Source organism: Chrysemys picta, chromosome 1 (assembly GCF_011386835.1).
Source record: "Chrysemys picta bellii isolate R12L10 chromosome 1, ASM1138683v2, whole genome shotgun sequence".
Lineage (NCBI taxonomy): Eukaryota > Metazoa > Chordata > Testudines > Emydidae > Chrysemys > Chrysemys picta.
This window is the reverse complement of record NC_088791.1, coordinates 85153056-85173945: the sequence shown is the minus strand read 5'-3', so window position 1 is coordinate 85173945 and position 20890 is coordinate 85153056. Positions and strand designations below refer to the sequence as shown.

General features: G+C 44.6%; 1 long non-coding RNA gene across 1 annotated transcript in view; it reads right to left on the bottom strand.

Moving 5' to 3' along the window:
* The window catches only part of LOC135983810 (uncharacterized), an 86062-nt gene extending 68334 nt beyond the window's left edge, over positions 1 to 17728 (bottom strand). The window contains exon 1 of the long non-coding RNA XR_010601628.1: positions 17587 to 17728. This is a non-coding gene — a long non-coding RNA (uncharacterized LOC135983810). The remainder of the gene's footprint in view (positions 1 to 17586) is intronic.
* Positions 17729 to 20890: the final 3162 nt, after the last annotated feature.

Below are 20890 nucleotides of genomic sequence, written 5' to 3'. Positions count from 1 at the left end.
ATCTAGGACAGGATAAAACTGAAATATTTTCTAAGACTTATTTGGCATAGCAATGGATATTTTATAAAATCTGCACAGCCTGACAGGTCCTTTATGAAGTCCCTGAAGAGCAAGGAAAAAGGGAAGCCCTGGAGACCACGCCTGAACTCCACAGGCAAGGCACAGGGAGCTGGGGAATTTGTGGGAATCCAAAGTTCTGATGCATCAGGTGAGGCAGAGGGAGCAGGGCAATCTGCTGAGCTCATGAGCTCTGCAGAGTAGTGGTACATGTGGGAGACAGGAGACTACAGAGAGAGAAAAGAACTATCCCATTTCGGTGATATATCTGTAACGTGTCAAACAGAGTCGGAGCTCCAAACTATTCTGGGCATGACTAGTGGCAGTAGCTCCAAAGAGAATGAGTAGAGAAACATCAAGCCAATCAAGGCTCTGATTGGATACCAATCTTCCAATCAATAGGGTCTATCTTCCCAGACATTTGCAAAAAATAAATGTGAACAGCTCAACAGGTTAATAGCTCAAGAGGTGATCCATATGCCCCTAGGGCCTGCCAATGTACGAGCTCCGTGTTAGAAGGAATGTATACTTTCATTCCAAAGAGCAATCTGACTGATTTTCAGATTTGCATTATTGAAGAGTGACCTATTACTGTAATCAATTATTTCCATAACCTTAGAAGTTCCTACATGACCATCCTGAGAATCAAGAAATTACTTAGCTTTTGTTATTGGCTAAGTCAGGTTTGAACCTCAGTCTTTAGAAGTATTCCAGTATGCCACTTACCTTCCCCAAATCAGCTTTATATTTATACACTACACATTTCACTCAGTTTAAACTGAAAATAAACTAGAGGGTTGCACGCTTTGTTGCTCCTCCATTCCTCCTGACAAGCATTCTGTGTGTCACCTCCACCCAGCCCTCTCTATTTCAAGGACTCCCTACACCCACCCTCATGCCAGGGATGTGTGTCCTCCATGTCCCTCTCCCCAGTGTCATTGTCCTCCATTCTCCCTTTCCAGACAAGGAGCTGTGTGCTTTCCATTCTCTTCTTTCCCCCATACCAGGGTCCTCCATTCTCATCACCACCAATGGTTCTGTGTGCCCCCTATTCCCCCCTACACCCGGGAATCTTTGTGTCCCCATTCCCCACACCCGCTTTGAGAGATGAGTCATTTAGGGGGTCAACATGTTGAACTGTATTGGGAGGATAGGCAGAGCTGAGATGGGGAGGTACTATTATGCTGGAAGGTATAAATGGCTGCCATCAACTGGCTCTTTGCTCCATAGACAATTTCAGGGGTGCTTTAAACTGCTAGCTCTGCTAACCTGATGCAAGGGGCTCTGTGTTTCCCCTCCCCCATTTCCCTGGTTGTTTTTCTGATTTTCACCAAAATCCATAGAGTTCTGCCCATTGATGCCTAGAACATACCTGAAATCTTGGACTTTATTGAATGCAATATTGAAAAGTTATCATGTTACAGATGGAGAAATGCTGTTGAATTGAGTATAAAACCTCACTTCACTCAGCCCGAAAACAACATGTCAAAATATTTCCAGGTTTAGATTACAGTAGATTTTCTATTCAAGCAAAAACTAAAAAGAACGATACATTGTGAGAGTTCTATGCTGTTTCCAAATGACATTGTTCTGTAATTCGGTATGATTTAAAATTACACATTTGATAATTGCATATGAAAATAGCTAATGTCATACAAAAGAAAGCAAAAGAAATGCAAGTTAAGGTTACAAAACTTGCATAATCACTAACAACATAATCACTTTTTAAATTTAAATAGGTTGTTCTAAAAACTGAAACAAATCTAAAGTGAATTGAAAATTCAGCAAATGAAAACCAGTGCCAAAACTTTAAAAAGAGTACAATTTTCAGATCTGATCTCTATTATTTAATGTTATATGCTTCCAACTTGCTTGGGATTATACAAAAGAGATATATGAAAATAGACCGTGCCTCAAAGAAGTGACAGTCTAAAAGACCTATATATGAATAGTCACATGGGGAGGCTTAGAGAAAGATGTTAATTTGTATTTTTTGTTAAAATTTAATTTCTTTCACTTATATAAGCTTGCTTGACTGCCGGTCATTTTTGTTTCGGGGTGTAGTGTTTCGGTATCATTTAAGTTGTAGTCAAAGGCAGACAATTATGCTGGCTCCGCTATGACAGTAATGTTCTCCTTGGATACAAAACTGCCACAGATTGATCACCTTTACGCAGAGCACCCTGGAGTGTGCTCCCCTTGTTTGTTCACATAGTATATTGTGGTGATATTGTTGAGAAGTATGTGAACCGCTGAGCGTCTGACCTGCTCCCGGAAAACGTGACATGAATTGTGGATGGCCTGAAGCTCCAGCATGTTGATGTGGAGTGAGGCCTCCTGCTCCAACCATAGTCCCTGTACCTTCAGCGACTCCAGGTGAGTCCCCCAACCCAGCAGGGAGGCGTTGGTAACCACTGACTTGGTTGCTGAGGGTCGGGTGAAGGGAATAGTCTAGCAAATGCTCTCTGGACACATCCACCACTGCAAGGAATCCAGGACTAGTGGAGATAGACAAACCAGTCTGTACAGAGAATGTAGGCTGCCCCTGAGCCACATTTGAAAGGGGGAAAGGCACAAACGTTCAAACTGGACCAACTGTGTGCAAATGGACATGTGGTCCAACAGTCTCAGACACATTCAAACTGTCATGGAAGACTGAGGTTGCAGACTGAGGCAAAGACATCAAATTATCTGAAAACGGTTGGTCAGTAGGAACGCTCTCAATGTAATGGAATCTAACAGGGCCTAAATGAACTCGATTTTTTGAGTGAGAGTCAAGGTTGACTTTTCGGTGTTGAGGAGACCAAGACGGTTGAGCAAGTGCAATATAGCGCTGATGTGAGCGAGAACTTCCTCTTTGGATGTGTCCCTCAGTACCAATTGTTGATGTATGGGAAGATTTGGATTCCCTTTTTTTCTGAGATATGTCATAACCATGACCATCCATTTGGTGAAAGCTCAGGGGTAGAAAAGAGGTTGAATGGGAGGACCATGTATTGAAAGTGGCATTCTCCCATGATTAAGAGAAGGAACTTTCTGCAGCTAGGTAAAATTGCCACATGAAAGTAGGCATCTTGAAAGTCCAGAGCGGCAAACCAGTCATTCTGAGACAATGCAGAGAGGATAGTTGATAGAGTGACCATTCGGAACCTCGTATACCTGATATATTTATTGAGGCCGCAAAAGTCGAGGATGGGTCTCATCCTTCCCTTGGATTTGGGTAGTACCGGGAGAAGAAGCTATCATCCTGGTGTTTCAGCAGAACCTTCTCCACTGCTCCCAAAAGCCAACAGAGAGCTGACCTGCTCAAGGAGCAGTATCTTATGAGATGGGTACCTGAAGAGGGACAGGGAGGGAGGATGGGGAGGAGGTGTGGAGAAGAACTGCATGGCATAACCCCCATCTGACAGTGTCTAGGATCCAGCTGTTGGACTTGATTGAGCCCCATGCATTGTGAAAGCAGGCCAGCCTGTCCCCAAAGGGGTGGGGTGATGAGGAGGGAGAAGCAACAACTGGAACAGTGCTCTGGACCAAGGAGTCAAAATGGGCATTAAACAGCACAGGGGGGAAGGCGCGTGGACTGGCTGACCTCCAAGCCTGACTGCTTTCTCCTGTGGAATCTATCCCTCTTTCTGGGGTAGTCCCATTGCTTTGGAAGAGGGAAAGCCTGAGAAAATGGGTGCTGCAGGAGATGCTGCTGCTGCTGCGGCGTGCCATAGTGGCGCTTCTGCGCTGCCGGTGTGTCCATCCCCAAGGACTTCAGGTAGCATTAGGACATACCCAGGATACAATCCAGACTCGTATGTAGCTGTGTCACTCCTGTCCTCTAACCTGGTGTACCCATTACACTGTTTTACTGCTGTAGCCTCTAGTCTGTGCTTCTCACAAACAGCCTCCAGCATGGCAAGTCACTCCCAGCTATGTTTGTGTGTGCTGCAGCTAGCCAGCCACACCTTGGCTCTCACCAGCCTTGGTTCTATATCAGGGTGACCTCAACATATCCCGACTCCTAGATTTTCCCCCAGAAATGTATGTCCTATGCTGTCTAGCCCTCTCCTGAACAATGCAAACTTATATAAAGTCCGTCCTTTTATTAATTGAAATGATATGCACACATCGTTACCCTACGTGGAGTTTCCCAGACACTTGATTTAAACACACTGGATTAGATAAAACAACAAGTTTATTAACTACAAAGAGACTTTGGGATAGGCCACTTTTGGTTAGCCTCCTCTTTGGCCTGTAGGAGGTTTATAGTTCCTTGAACCACCTGGTGTCCAAGGTAAGTCACTCTGTTTAGGCCTATTTGACACTTTTTAGCCTTAACAGTTAGTCCTGCCTGCCTGAGGCGCTCGAAGACTTTTTCCAGGTGCTCCAGGTGTTCTGCCCATGAATCAGAAAAAATGGCCACATCATCGAGGTAGGTAACTGCAGATTCTCCCAATCCCACTAGGAGACCATCTACAAGTCTTTGGGAGGTGGCGGGTGCATTTCGCAGCCCGAAAGGGAGCACATTAAATTCATACACCCCTGCATGGGTGACAAAGGCCGACCTTTCCTTGGCGGGTTCCTCTAGCAGTACTTGCCAGTACCCCTGGGTTAAGTCTAAGGTAGAGAAGAATTGGGCATATCCCAGTTTCTCCAACAGCTCATCTGTGCGGGGCATTGGATAGTTGTCGGGACGAGTTACAGCATTTAGCTTACGGTAGTCCACGCAAAAGCGTATTTCCCCATCTGGTTTGGGAACTAGAACCACTGGAGATGCCCATGCACTGTTAGGGGGTGGATTATACCCATCTGTAGCATGTCCTGGATCTCCTGTTCTATAGAAGTTTTGGCGTAAAGGAGACACCCGGTAGGGTGGGGTTCTAACTGGGTGAGCATTACCTGTGTCAATGGAGTGGTACGCCTGTTCGGTCCGTCCTGGGGTAGCTGAGAACATTGGTGCGAAGCTAGTGCACAGCTCCTTGATCTGCTGCTGCTGCAGACGTCCAAGGGTCGTGGAGAGGTTCACCTCTTCCACGCCACCATCACTTTTTCCTTCGTAGTAAACACCTTCAGGCCACTCCACATCATCTGTTCCCTGGGCTGTAAACTGGAAAACCTTTAATTCTCTGTAATAAAAGGGCTTTAGAGAATTAACATGGTATACCTTAGGCTTTATATTTGAGGTGGGGTATGCTATGAGATAGTTAACAGCTTCCAGGCGCTCTTGGACCATGAATAGCCCTTCCCACAACGCTTCCATTTTATGGGCCTGGAACACCTTTAAGACCATGACTTGGTCTCCTACTCTGAAGGACCGTTCTCTGGAATGTTCATCATACCAGGCCTCTTGCTCTTCCTGAGCATCCTTTAGGTTTTCTTTAGCAAGGGCTAAGGTGTTTCGGAGGGTGCTTTGTAGGTTGCTTACTAAGTCTAGAATGTTAGTTCCTGGAGAAGACGTAAACCCATCCCACTGTTGCCGCCATGTCAAGGTGTCACCCCCACTCTGAACTTTAGGGTACAGATGTGGGGACCTGCATGAGATAACCCCTAAGCTTATTTACCAGCTTAGATCTAGTAGCTGCCACCACCAAATAGTTTAAACAAACGTTTATGGGAGAGTCATTTGGAAACTCTGTCTTCCCCCCAAATATTTCCCCAGTCTTTATCCCCCTTTTCCTGGCAGGATTGAGACTGATTCACCTCCCACCAATTCCTGGTGAGCCCAGATCCAAAAATCCCTTGGATCTTAAAACAAGGAAAAATCAATCAGGTTCTTAAAAGAAGACTTTTAATTAAAGAAAAAGGTGAAAGGAATACCTTTGTGAGATTAGCATGCAAGTTACTCTCACAGACAACAGATTCAAAACACAGAGGATGTCCCTCTGGGCAACCCTTAGTTACACAAAGAAACCCAATTTGATTCTCCCTCTATGCAAAAAGAAGTCACAAAAGAAAATAAACATAATCTAATACATTCCTTCTCTAAACACTTACTACTTTTAAGAAATGTTAGATGGCTGATTCCTGGATCCTTCACTCCAGCACAAACTTTTCTGAACAGAACAAAGACTGATTTCCCTCCTCCCTCTTTGAAAACTTCTTGTCCCCCCATTTGGTTCCTCTGGTCAGGTGTCAGCTAGGCTATGTGAACTTCTTAACCCTTTACAGGTAAAAGAGGAATTAATCCTTAACTGTCTGTTTATGACAGAGGGGCTATAGATGGTGCAGCCCTAAGAAAGTCCTGGACCAATAGTGAGGTCAGGACCGAAAGGCAGAGGAGGTCTGCGGCTGCCTGGTACATTGACCTGGAAATACTTGGGACTGGTGTCTCCCTCATTAGTACCAGACTTGAGAGATGCCCAGAAGCCAGAGCCAGAACCAAACAGTACAGGATTTCTAACCTCCCTACTCAGTTCAGGGAAGCGTCACATGTACCCGCACCAAACTCCACACCAGCACTGGCTCCATGCCTGTACTTTTACTTGGGGAGGCAGAAGAGTTGCCCTAAGACTGAGTGAGATCTTGATTGGTCTTCTGCAACCTTTTCCTCAGCGCAGTTGACGGGGAACAGCTCCTCCATTTCTTCGGAGAGGTGCCTGCTCCAGAACATGAAGCAGCAGCATTCTTGGAGCCAGAGGGTGATCTTCAGCCCAACGAGGCCTCAGTACTGGATCAGGCCCCATAGCCTGTTCGAGCAGTTGCTGCTTGACGCAAAGGTCCCAAGCCACCTCAGTTCTTTTCTTGAATGATCTTCGGATCACGCAATGCTCCTTGAGGTGGGCCTCACCGAGACAGAGCAAGCACCGCATGTGGGGACCACTGCTGGGGATCACTCTTCCACCCAAAGGACAATGTTTAAACCCCAATGAGGGCATCACTGGGGAAACAAACTACTAACTATATACAATAAGAAACCAGACTATTTGTGAGGTTGTGAAGCTACAACCACACAGAGCTCCAACTCCAGCCATGGGCAGTAAGAAGGAACTGAGTGGGATCAGGGCAATGCTACCTCATATAGCCAGGGGAGTGGCCATAGCCACAAGCACTGCCCTTCTCAGGTACTGTTAGGCAAAATTTCCAGCTCTGACACTGCAGGTGTGCACACACTAAGTGGAATAGACGTCTCCATCTATTTGAAGAAGAAACAATAGAATTAATTTAACAAAAGCTTTTAATGATACTCATTGGTGATAACTTGCTCATATTCTGCACCTTGCTTCAAGGACACATTATTAAAACAACCATTTGTGGAAGAGCTGGCTGGCCATTTCAAGCACCCCTCTTCTGCTGTCTCCAAGCTGCACAGCAAACAAAAAGGAATTACTCTGGACTGTTGTACAGTTTATTCAAGATGTTGTGACCTGGTGAAACTCTACTTAGGCATCTGCTGGAAAATAAACAGGATTTCACTATCTTTTGTTAGAAGGTTCTTGACTCCATCATAATAGCATAACAGAGATTATAATTTAAGTCCTGGAACTGTTCAAGGAAATAATGTAGAAATCAGTTTTTAATAAAGCCAACACTTTTGTGATCATCCCTGAAGTTCATACAACATCCATCTGCCATACACAAAATGCCACAGGAGTTCTTCCACACTGAGACAGAGAAAATATACAGTTGCCTGTATGTTTGACTCAGGTTTAAGAACTACAGACAGATGCTCTATTGTTCCTTAGCTCCTCAAGGCAAAATTATAGTCCCATATTCTGTAGGCTGCACCAGATTAGCCTTGGCCCTGACTATAAATTAGGGAAGCCTAGAAACTGCTCTTACACCCATAGTATATGCTCCCTAACAGACCAGATGCCAGCTGAGAACTGTCAGAGCCAGAGGTTTCATAGGCGCTAGTACAAGACAATAGAATGAACTCCTGTAGCATCAAAGAACTACTACAAACCTCATCATTTTCCATTCTAAGTGCAAGGCACACTTCTTTGACCTGATCATCATATATATTTACATTTTAAAAGGTCACTATACATTTTTTCCCCCTGGGGTGAGGGAAGTGAGAAAGGGAAGTATGTAGAGAGAAAAAAATCTCAGAATAGATGCTAGTCACATTACTCAGTGCACTTCTGGAAGGTGCTCACATAGCACCATGATGGGTGTAGCGTAAGAATCTGAATAGAATGTAATGTAATATAGTGGCTACAGCCAGAAACCAGCTCCTTTGCACTGCCTGAGTGGCACAAAAGATCCAAATTATACCTGAGTATGTGGCCCTCTCTAAATTCAGAAACCACACTGCTACCACAGCTGCCATCTTGAAAAAAATGCCATAATAGATATAACAAATGCAAGGAGCTGCTGAGGGAAAATAATGACCAACTGTCTGCCTCCAGTGATAATGTATTGGAGGAGCTTGCAATATCTGACAGAGCCCAATATACCATGGCGAGATGGTAGGAACAACATTATATACTTTTACATAAGACTTCCAAATGTTTCTCTAGCACCAAAGAAAGACTAGAGAATTCTTCATCTGAAGCGGTCATGTCAATTTTGTAGAGCTTCATAAGAGAGTGTACACCAACCTCCCTGTTCAGGTTTTGTTTAGGCAGATGGGCTGAAGTACTGTGGTTGTGTTATTGCTCACCACACGAACGGCTGGATTTCCCCTTGGAAGGAGGTTGACTATTGCATTCCCCACTGTCTGCAACTCCAGGAAGTTGATGCTGAGCTGAAATTCTTGGAGAACCCATTTGTCCTGATCTCCCCATCCAAAGAGTTTGTGATAAGTCACCATGCATGTTACTGGCAGATCTGCCAGTTCGACCTTGGATTGCCAACACTGAAGAGACTGAATGTCCAGAGGAATCATCAATAGGGGTCTATATTCTGAGGCTTGTAGTTCCAGATACCCACAATACAGAAATCCATTTCTAAGTAAATGGTAAGATGCCAGCAGGGAGGAGAGCAGTTTAGAGAAAGCACCGAGATAAAGTGCTCAACCTACATGGCTGCGGCCACAAATCACACATTTGAAAATTGAGTTTATATATAAATATCATCATTTATAGACTACACCCACTTATGTTACCATACATACATGATAGAGAGATAGACAGAATGAACATGCTTTAAGATATATTTGTCCTTTATTTATATGATAATGGAATTATTGCCTTGATCACTTGTATCATTTGGTGGACTTTCTGATGTGTATTCTGGGATATGGTGGGCTATCTCCAAGTTTGGTTTCTGCCTATGGGACACACTTTCGATAAGTGTACCCATTACTTTGTATTGCTATCAAGATGTTTAGCCAAACTCAGAGTTCAGTTACACCAGTGTCATCCATTATAATTCCACTGATTTTACTGGTAAAAATCTAACATAACTCCTTTGAAGATGATTTACGCCAGTGTAGATGAGATCAGGAACTGGCCTATACCACCCACCACATTTGATCTAAAATGGGATTTTCACAAGTGCTTAAGTGAGTCAGATACCTACCTCACTTAAGCACTTGTGAAAATCCTATCCCTACACTAATGTACTTAGCTAAAATATTTTGTCAAACATCTTCAAAAATAACCTGAAACATCTACATTGCATCACAAATGGAGTTTAATTTTTAAAATTTCTACTGATTATATGTAGGATACATTTTATATATAAACACACACACACACACACACACACATCTGTGAGAGCAAGACAACATTAATGTATAAATAATGTTGTCATATAAAGGTTTTATTAGCATGATTTTGAGACTGCTAGCTACTCACAAGTGAAGAAGCCACAAGTGAGTTATGCAGATCATCCCAAATACGTTTCCAGTAAATCTTTATGTCAGAATACCACTCCATACTATTAAGTATCTTCACATGCCATATATTTCAAAGAAAAAGTATTTTAGAAGTATTTTGATGATTAAAGCAATTTTATTAACAATATTTGTGTATCTGTCCACTTATAACGCCAAGTGCCTTGGTACCATCACTACAGCTGTCTATTGCTTAGGAGAATTGTAACTAATATATATTTTTAAAACCTCAAAAAATGTATATAAAAAGTTTTCTAGCACTTTCAAGAACTAGAAGCAAGTACTGGGTGTGCCATCAGGAAGGTGGGGATCCTCCCTTTCCAATAGTAAAAACCTCCCATTTCAAACCTTGATGGATCATGAGATATTGAATCTTATCTGTCACTGGTCCTGGACTGAATATTTCCCAACCTGGGTAATAAGTAATGACATTTTTGGTGTGTGGGGTGTGTTCACATGTATGTTCATGCACATGCGTGCTGGGTCTCTGCTTTCCTGGGGGAGGGGGGGCAAGTCTCCAATCCTTAAAATATACACTAGGCACAAGGGACATTTTGATTGTTTTTATGCTAATGCTAAGAAGAAAAGAATGAAAGGATAATTTATGCCCCCTGCTGACACTGATTTTGTCCCAGTTTCTTAAGCTTTCACAGTTAAAGTTTAATTAATATTTTTTCAGACTTTCAGTTGCTGGAAATGGGGGGTGCGAATTGGCAGCACTAATCACCAGTTGCTGGCTATTAATGACAGCACTGCACAGCACTTCTTTAGTATTGTTTTAACCTCACTTAAACAAGATGTCTGGTAGACAATATTCAAGTGGAGCAGCTGTAGACCTTGCATGAACAATGAAAGAAAACAGAAGGAAACAGAGGTTAACAATGGACAAAGCATAAACTCACAATCAGTCTTGTAAATAACATGCAGTTAGTAGATAAAGAAATAGTAAACAGAGTAAAGTGATAAGCTTGCAGCTGCAGCTTTGCTTACTTGCATATTTTGTAGCTCATGGGTCATTCATGATCTGTACAGGGATTGGTTACAAAAATTAACAGACCAATCAGAAATGTATGATTTGTTCTGGATGAGCTGAGTGGAAAAGGTTTCAGAGGGAATCCCAACAACAATAAAAATGAAAACTAAATTAGGAAGACAGAATATTGTAAACAAGTTACCAAAACTTACTATTTCTCTGCTAGTACTGCTTTCAGAATCATCTTCCAAAGATTCTGGACCGTCTTTCTCAGAAAGTGATAATCAAAGTAAAGATATGGATATGAACTTGTTCCCTCAGGAGAGAGAAGAATTAAATACAACTGTTCCTGAAATCTAGGACAAAAGTAATGATAAAAGAGATGACCCATATTTCCTACCTCTTGTCTGTACAGAAGGCAGAGAGAATAATAGTAATAAGGATGATGTTGCTGTTAAAGTTGAACAAAATCTGGCTAACTGGTCTTCTTTGATAATTGAGGAGTTATGGCATTGTTTGAAAGAAACAATGGACAATGCCGAGTAAAATGATGACAATCAAATGGAAGCACAAACATTGTACCAGAAAATGTGCCAACTGAAAACTACATTTATGAGTATCTTATGAGATGTAATACTAGAGAGGTTTGACAAAACAAGTGTAAAGCTTTAAAAGCCCGTGCCGCTTCCAGCAGCTCCCATTGGCCCGGAGCAGCAAACCATGGCCACTGGGAGTGCAATCGGCCGAACCTGCGGACGGGCCCGCCAAGGGCTTTCCCTGCACAAGCGGCGGAACAAGTTTGCGAACCACTGATCTAGACCATTCCTGATAGGTGTTTGTCTTAAAAATCTCCAATGATGGAGATTCCACAACCTCCCTAGGCAATTTATTCTAGTGCTTAACCACTCTGAAAGTTAGGATGTTTTTCCTAATGTCCAACCTAAACTGCCCTTGCTACAATTTAAGCCCATTGCTTCTTGTCCTATTATCAGAGGTTAAGAAAAAGAATTTTTTCTCCCTCCTCCTTGTAACAATCTTTTATGTACTTGAAAACCGTTATCATGTCCCCTCTCAGTCTTCTCTTCTCCAGACTAAACAAACCCAATTTTTTCAATCTTCCCTCATAGATCATGTTTTCTAGACCTTTAATCATTTTTGTTGCTCTTCTCTGGACTTTCTCCAATTTGTCCACATCTTTCCTGAAATGTGGCAACCAGAATCGGACACAATATTCCAGTTGAGGCCTAATCAGTGCAGATTAGAGCGGAATAATTATGTCTCGTGTTTTGCTTACAATCGTCCTGCTAATACATCCCAAAATGATGTTTGCTTTTTTGCAACAGCGTTACACTGTTGACTCATATTTAGCTTGTGATCCACTATGATCCCCAGATCCCTTTCCGCAGTACTCCTTCCTAGGCAGTCATTTCCCATTTTGTATGTGTGCAACTGACTGTTCCTTCCTAAGTGGAGTACTTTGCACTTGTCTTTACTGAATTTCATCCTATTTACTTCAGACCATTCTCCAGTTTGTCCAGATCATTTTGAATTTTAATCCTATCCTCCAAAGCACTTGCAACCCCTCCCAGCATGGTATCATCCACAAACTTTATAAGTGTACTCTCTATGCCATTATCTAAATCGTTGATGAAGATATTGAACAGAACCCAGACCCAGAACCAATCTCTGTGGGACCCCACTCATTATGCCCTTCCAGCATGACTGTGAACCACTGATAACTACTCTCTGGGAACGATTTTCCAACGAGTTATGCACCAGCCTTATTGTAGCTCCATCTAGATTGTATTTCCCTAGTTTGTTTATGAGAAGGTCATGAGAGACAGTATCAAAAGCCTTATATATGAACACATTCTTCACAAAGCTCCAGTACTTGAATCAAATTAAACCATTTTCTAACTTTTAAATTGGCCAACTATAAGATGCTACACTGCCTGATCTACATTAAAGAAATACTTGTTAAAAAGAAGCTTCCACTTTTTTTTCCTATCAAGACAGTATAAGCTACAGTAGTGAGCTGAAAATAATCTGTAGGTTCTTCTTCAAGTGATGTCCCTACGGGTGCCCCACTGTAGGTGTGGCAGCTTCCCCTATGCCTGGGATCAGAGCTCTTCAGTAGCAGTGCCTGTTGGACTGCACATGCGCTCTTCCCTGTCTTGCGCCATGAGCGGCATCTATATATAGCACTGTGTTGCCCAAACCTTTCCCCCCCACCCCGTTTCTTTTAACTGCCTTTCATCTGGGATGGAATCCGGAGCAGAGCTCTTCTATCCTCTGAGTCATTAGATAATGCCTTACCTGTTCACTTAGTTTAGTTTAGTAGTTACTTTTTTCCTTTACCATCCTCTTCCTTAAAAAAAAAAATTCCCCTTTCTTACCCTTCCAGTTAATTCTTAGCTTAGATTCCGTTTTCCCATTTCCCACCCTTCCTGACCGGGAAGCATTCTCCCTCATCGTTATGCACAGATTGCCTGGGTTTAAGAGGTGTGTTTCCTGCTGTGGGGCCTGGTACATCTACACTACAGGGGGGAGTCGATTTAAGATACGCAAATTCAGCTACGTGAATAGCGTAGCTGAATTCGGCGTATCGCAGCCGACTTACCCTGTTGTGAGGACGGCGGCAAAATCGACTTCTGCGGCTTCCCGCCGGCGGCTCTTACTACCACCTCCCCTGGTGGAGTAAGAGCGCCGATTCGGGGATCGATTGTCGCGTCCCGACGGGACGCGATAAATCGATCCCCGAGAGGTCGATTTCTACCCGCCGATTCAGGCGGGTAGTATAGACCAGTAAGCTACAGCCACTCACAGTGCATCCATTGCCTGGGAGAGGGACATGTCGCACAGAGGTGATCCATTGTCACAATCTGACTGCCAGGGCTGGAAAGGTCTGAGACATTTGCCTGAGACCTCTCCCAATGGAGAGATCCCAGTGACCAGTGATTCCCAGTGATTCCCTCACACGGCTGTCACGCTCCACTAGGTCGTCCACCGACCCTCATGCACCATGTCCTTCCAAGAAGAAATCCTCTCTTTCTGGAGCTGATGGGAAGAAATGGGCTACCTCATTGCTTTCTGAGAAACTACCCGCCAGAACATCATCCCCTATGAGGTCAGTAGCCTCAACATCTTTGGCTCCCACGACCCTCCAGTACATCCAGTACCAGAGCTAAAGAGAGGCCTAGAGACTGTAAACAAGCAGACCTACAGGTAACCGCACTGTCTCTCAGCATCAGGGAATGTGGTGCGAGACCTTAGAAAACAGTGCCGACCACCCCAAACAAATTGGCTTTGAGCCCCATGGCACTAACTAAACTGCCGGGCACCAGCAGCTCTATTGGCACCGACATCTCTATCAGCACTGAGCAAGCTCTTGGCACCAATACGCCCTCTGGCACAGACTATACCCTTGGCACCAAGCAAGCCTTCAGCACCTAATAAGTCCTTGATGCCATCTGCTGACTGTTCCAGAGAATGCACTTTTCCCTTTGCAACGATCCAACTGGTGAAGATGATGCTCCTCCCTCCTCCCCAGGAGTTCAGATCCTTGGGTATCTGATGATATCTTACATGCCTGAGTCGCCACTACACAGACACGAGCCTCCTCCATCTTCATCCTCTTCTCCACAGTCACAGTACTGCTCCCTTTCTCTTACAAGGATGACACCACCCTTACCCAGTAAGGAAGAGGAGGATAAATACCCCGTCCCACCCTCATATTCCAGACAGGCACTAAAGGAGTCATCTACATATGTCCTCACTATCTGCACCCTGCAACCCCAAACCAGGGCCCCGATATTGACTGCCATGGATACAACCCCACATGCCACTCCCTCCACATTGGCCATACTGGGATCCATGGGCCATGCACAGATCACAGTTTCCAAAGCCTCCCATAGAACAAAGCCAGAAACACCCACTCTCACCATCCTCATCCATCACTTGACCACTAGGGACCGACCAACTCTCGATAGCAGACCAGGAAGAACTCCACTTCTCTTCTTCCTATGATGAGGCTATCATGCCTTCACCCTCTATGCCAGCAGATGATTTTAAACACTTCCAGGAGCTGTTTCATAGGATTGCAGACTCCTTCCAGATTCCTCTGGAACAAGTGAAAGAACAACATCACAAGCTGCTCAATATCCTGCACACCTCTTTGTCTGCAAAGATAGCCCTCCCTATCAATGAGGCCCTTCTTGAACCAGCTAAGGTGCTCTGACAGACCTCAGCATCCATCCCACCTACCTGCAAGCAGGAGGACAAGATATATTATGTCCCCGCTAAAGACATGGAATTTCTTTTTTCTCATCCCACTCCAAACTCCCTGGTTGTCAATGCCATGCACGAAAAGAGGCACAACTATCAAGCAAGAAACACCCCTTATGACAGAAACTGGAAGCAACTAGACCTATTCGGCTGCAAGCCTTACTCATCAGCCATTCTCCAATTCCGCATGTCCAATTACAAGGCTCTCTTGGCCAAATACAACTAAGTCAACTACTCTAAGATACAGGAATTCTGCCAGAAGAAGAAGGAGCAAGTCCAGTCACTCATATCTGGAACCTCTTGGCCCATACAGCTTTACAAGTCTCCTTGGATTCCGCTGATACAACTGCCCATTCCATTGCGAGAGCCGCAGTCATGAGACGAGTGTCATGGTTACACCACTCTGGACTCCCTAAGGAGGTGCAAACCACTGTTGAGGACCTACCCTTTGAGGTTCCCAAATTATTCTCAGAACACACAGATGAGTCCCTACACTCCCTAAAGAACTCTCGAGCAACTCTCCACTCTCTTGGCATTTATACGCCAGCGCCAAAGAGGCAACCGGGGAAATACCTAACTCCCCCGAGATCCCGACCACTACTTTTCACCCCGCACCGACAGCATGACACACGACGCTGATGACAGAAACCCCCTACGAAGCGCAAACGCTCGACTCCTCTAGGGGCTCTCACACTCCTTCATCCAAACAACTATTTTGATGGTTTGGTCGAGGCCCCAAGAAGCCTCCCCCCATTCCAGTCACTATAACCATCTCCATCATCCCACCAGTTTGATGACCATTTAGCTCCTTTCTATGCATCATGGTGGCTAATTACTTCAGACAAGTGGGTCCTAGAGATCAATGAAGGATATTCCATGCCATTCCTATCTATACCACCCAGTCAGCCTCCCTCTCTGTTCCTCTTCAGGGACCCTTCTCACGAACACACTCTAGGAGAAGAAATAAACCACCTTCCGCAACTGGGAGCTATAGAACTGGTCCCATCCCAACACAGAGGAAAGAATTTTTACTCCCATTTTCTTTCTGATCCAAATGAAATCTGGCAGGTGGACAACAATCCTAGACCTATGAAACCTCAGTAAGTTAGTCAAACTGCAATGCTTCAAGATGGTTACCCAATTTGACCATTATCCCAGCATTGAAACAGGGGGTCTGGTTCTCAGCCTTCCACCTCCAAGACACGTATTTTCACATCACAATACACAGACAGTTCCTCTGATTCATCATGGGGACCAATCACTACCCTTCAGACTCTCTACAGCTCCCTGAGTATTCTCCAAAGCCCTCACAGTAGTTACACTACTTACCTACTTACACAAACAGGGCATCATTATATTTCGATACAACTGTCTCCTCAAGGACTCATCCAAACCCGACGCCCTTCACACTGTACAACCCACAATGGACCTCTTTTTGAGCCTCGGCCTTTGCATAAGCCTAGAAAAATCAACACTATCACCAGTGCAACACCTGGAGTTTATTGGGGTACAACTGGATGCCATAAGAGCCAGAGCCTTCCTCCCAGCTTACTGATTTTTGGTGATAGTCGATCTCATATCCACGGTGAGAACCCGTCCCCAGATCTCAGCCAGGACGTGTCTCCAGCTCCTCGGCCACATGGCAGCAGCCACTTTTATGGTAAAGTATGCAAGATTGCATATGTGCTGTTTCCAGGTGTGATTATGTAAGGACTACATACCTCACAGACGCAGCCTTCACAAACTCCTATCCATGCCTATCAAGGGCAAGGACTCTCTACATTGGTGGACACAACTCAAAAACGTCTGTGTTGGGGTCCCTTTCCTTCAACCAGCACTGTCCAGGATACTAACCACCAATGACTGCTTAATCATTTGGGGAGCGTACCTTCAGACCTATACCATGCAGGGCAGATGGTCCTTAACCAAATCCACCCTACAGATCAACTTCCTAGAGTTCAGTGTGGTCCACAATGCCTGCCGACATTTTCTACCATTGATCAGACATCGCACTATAAGAGTTATGACAGACAATAGTGCCTGCATTTTCTCCCTAGACAGGCAAGGCAGAGCATGATCCCACTCTCTATGCTTGGAAGCACTGAAATTATGGAACTGATGTATGGAACCACAACATGACCATCTCAGCCGCATAACTCCCAGGACACCAGAATGCCACAGCAGACTCACTGAACAGGAGATTCACCCAAGACCGTAAGTGGGAGCTGGATACACCATCCCTACACCACATATTCAGCTGCTGGGGATTCCCAACCATAGCTCTCTTTGCCAAACTGGAGAACGGCCAGTGTCCTCAATTCTGCTCAAGAGCAGGCCTAGGCCGCGGATTCCTGGGAGATGCATTGCCCCTCACATGGGATGCCTGCTACTCTATGTCTTTCCTCCCATCCCCCTTCTGTTCAAAGTACTCAACAAGGTTCAAGGGCACTGAGCCAGAGTCATTCTTATAGCTCCAACATGGTCATGACAGATCTGGTATACTTACCTTATTCTCATGCAGAATGTCCTTCAATCACTCTGTGATTGACTCCACAACTCCCCTCGCAGGATGCAGGTCAAATCCTCCATCCCGATGCACAGTTACTTCATCTGAAGGCATGGATCCTCCATGGTTTCGGGATTCGGAGCTGACCTGTTCAGAGGTAGTAAAAGAGGTACTCTTGAATAGCAGATGTGACACAACTCAACGCACTTGCCTCCAAACTGGACAAGATTCTGATTTGGGTGCACCACCAATCACGCCACAGCAATGAGCACTTCATTACCACTCATCTTAGATTATATTTTACTTCTTAAAAGATTAGGGTTTATATCAGCTCCATTTATGTACACTTAGCCGCCATCATGACCTTTCACCCCAATATAGACGGCCATGCCGTTTTCACCCACCCACTCATGAAGAGCTTCCTGAAAGGCCTCCAAAATGTTTACCCTCATATACGGGATCCCACCTCAGCTTGGAACCACATCCTTGTCCTACACGGTCTTAGTAAACGACTATTCAAAACAATGGCAATATGCTCTTATGTTCATCTATCCATGAAAACAGCATTTCTTGTTGCTATTACCTTTGCCAGATGGGTAGGGGAAAGTGGAGAGCTCATGGCATACTCCCCATACAACATTTTTCCACGTACAAAGTTCTTACCCAAGGTACCATCCTCCTTCCATCTACATCAACCTATCCACCTACCCTGCTTTTTTTCAAAACCACAGCAACCAAGACGGGGCGGCATTAAACACCTTGGACATCAGGCGAGCATTAGCCTTTTATCCGGACAGAACTAAATCTTTCAGACGATTGCCATGCTTATTTCTATCAATGGCCAAAAGATCAAAAGGCACAGCCATTTCTAAACAACACCTTTCCAAGTGGACCTTGCAATGTATAAACCTGACCTATCAACTACACAAATCGACAACCTTCTCCTGGAACTCTAGCACATTCCACCCGCTCTCTATCCACCTCAATTGCCTTTCTCAACAACATCCATTTGCTGACATTTCCAAAGCAGCCACTTGGGCATCCACAGACACTTTTAGCCATCACTACACAATTACTCATGATGCAACTTCAGAAGACCTATTAGGACACACTGTTCTCTCATCCGCATTAAATGCCACTCCAAAGCCCCAGTCTTCCAACTCACAGCACTGCTTTACAGTCACCGACAATGGAGCATCAATAGTGACATCACTCAAAATAGAGAGGGTTAGTCACCCTGTGCAGTAACTGAGGTTCTTCGAGATGTGTGTCCCTGTGGGTGCTCCACTACCTGCCCTCCTCCCCTCTGCTTCTCAGCCTAAAGATAGAGAGAGAGAGAGCTGCAGTAGAGAAGGAACTGGGAGGGGGTGGTTGGACCACACAGTGCTATATATAGATGATGCTCACGGGACAAGATGGGGAGGAGCACATGTGCAGTCCAACAGGCACTGCTACCAAAAATCTCTGATCCCAGGTGCAGGGGGCACTGACACACCTACTGTGCAGCACCAATGGGGGCACATACTCGAAGAACCTCAGTTACTGCACAGGGTGGGTAACTCTCTCTTGTAGTTAGTTTGGATTGTTAAACTGGTTTATTTCTATTTACAAGGGATTTCAATGTCATGTAGATACAAAAAATTGTAATGGGATTTATGCCAAAGGAAGGTTACAATTTTACTCAGTGGGGAAGAACCTAAATAATTTTAACTGATAACCATTAAGATGGACATAATCTGTTGAAACAGCTTGTAGGGTTTATATATTTGGGGGGGGGGGGGAATACAAGGCACAGCCTCCTAGAGTAAATACTTGATGAGATACTGCCTGATCCAGTCTAAAAATTAGGTGCATCAAAAAAGACTCAGAAGAAAAAAAGTTAGAGAGAACATTAGACTTTTGAGTCTGAGAGAAAGAATTCCTTGTTCTCTAAGAGAATATGTAATGGCATCTTGGGAGGGTAGGACTGTTTCACTGAGCCTCTGAAATACCTCATCGTCATCATGGCAAATCCCAAAAGGACACAGCCTCCTGGCAGATCAAGTGCTATCTATATCAAACTCAGGCAAGGTTTAAGGTGGTCTGAGTACCACCAAAGTTTTTGCACCCACATGATTGCTGGCCACATAGTGGAATTTCTTGGTACACATGCTTCAGAATTCATTGATCTTTCATTCTAATAATATTTCCATACCAAGAAAGCTGCTGAAACTAAACCATTGTTGTTGGAGGCAGTTGTTGGGTTGGGTTTCAAATATCCTTATTTCTGATCTTGTCCTGCCACTTGATATGGAATAGCTGATGAAGATGACAAGAATAAAAAATGTCTGAAATACATATTTATTGTCAAATTTGTCAATAGTATAGTATTCTGTATGTGATCATTTATTATTACACAATATTAAATGACAAAAAACTATTTGGTTTGTCATCTAGTGATCTCAGTAATGGTTGGACATAGGTGGCTGAAAGCAGATTTTGTTTTTGGTAATTACAGAGTGCATGTTCCATCATACCTATCCAGGATAAAAGGACTGATGAAATTAAAGTGAGTTAATCTGAGACAGCAGCAAAGGTTGAGATTGGGCACTTAGTAGGTTATATGCCTTAGGAGTACAGTAACTCCTCACTTAAAGTCGTCCCGGTTAACGTTGTTACGTTGCTGATCAATTAGGGAACATGCTCATTTAAAGTTGTGCAATGCTCCCTTCTAATGTCATTTGGCAGCCACCTGCTTTGTCCACTGCTTGCAGGAAGAGCAGCCCGGTGGAGCTACCTGGTGGGTGGGTGGAACCAGGGTGGACCGACATCCCCCCGCATCAGCTCTCCCTAACAGCTCCCCACTCCCCTAAGTTCCCTGTGCAGCAGCTGCCCAGCAGGCTATCAATTTCAGCTGTCCCTCCCCCCACTGCCATGTGCTGCTCCTGCCCTCTGCCTTGGAGCTACTCCCCAAGACTCCTGCTTCCTGGGGGGGGGGGGAAGGAAGAGGGGGCTAATGTCAGGGTGTCCCCCTCCCCCCTGCTCCTGCATCCCACTTACCCCATCTTCCATAGAGCAGGGGGGACAGACAACAGAGGGAGCTTCCAGGCAGCAGCAGCTGCAGTCTGGTCTCAGCTTGCTGATCTAATTAACAAGGCAGTGTACTTCTGACCCCACTCTTCATACTTAAAAGGGAAATGCACATCTCTCTCTCTCTCTCTCTCTCACACACACACACACACACACACACACACAGTGTCACAGTGTGTCTCTCTGTCTCTGTCTGCCCTCCCTCCTTTCCTGCTGCCTTGTACTGTAGAATGTG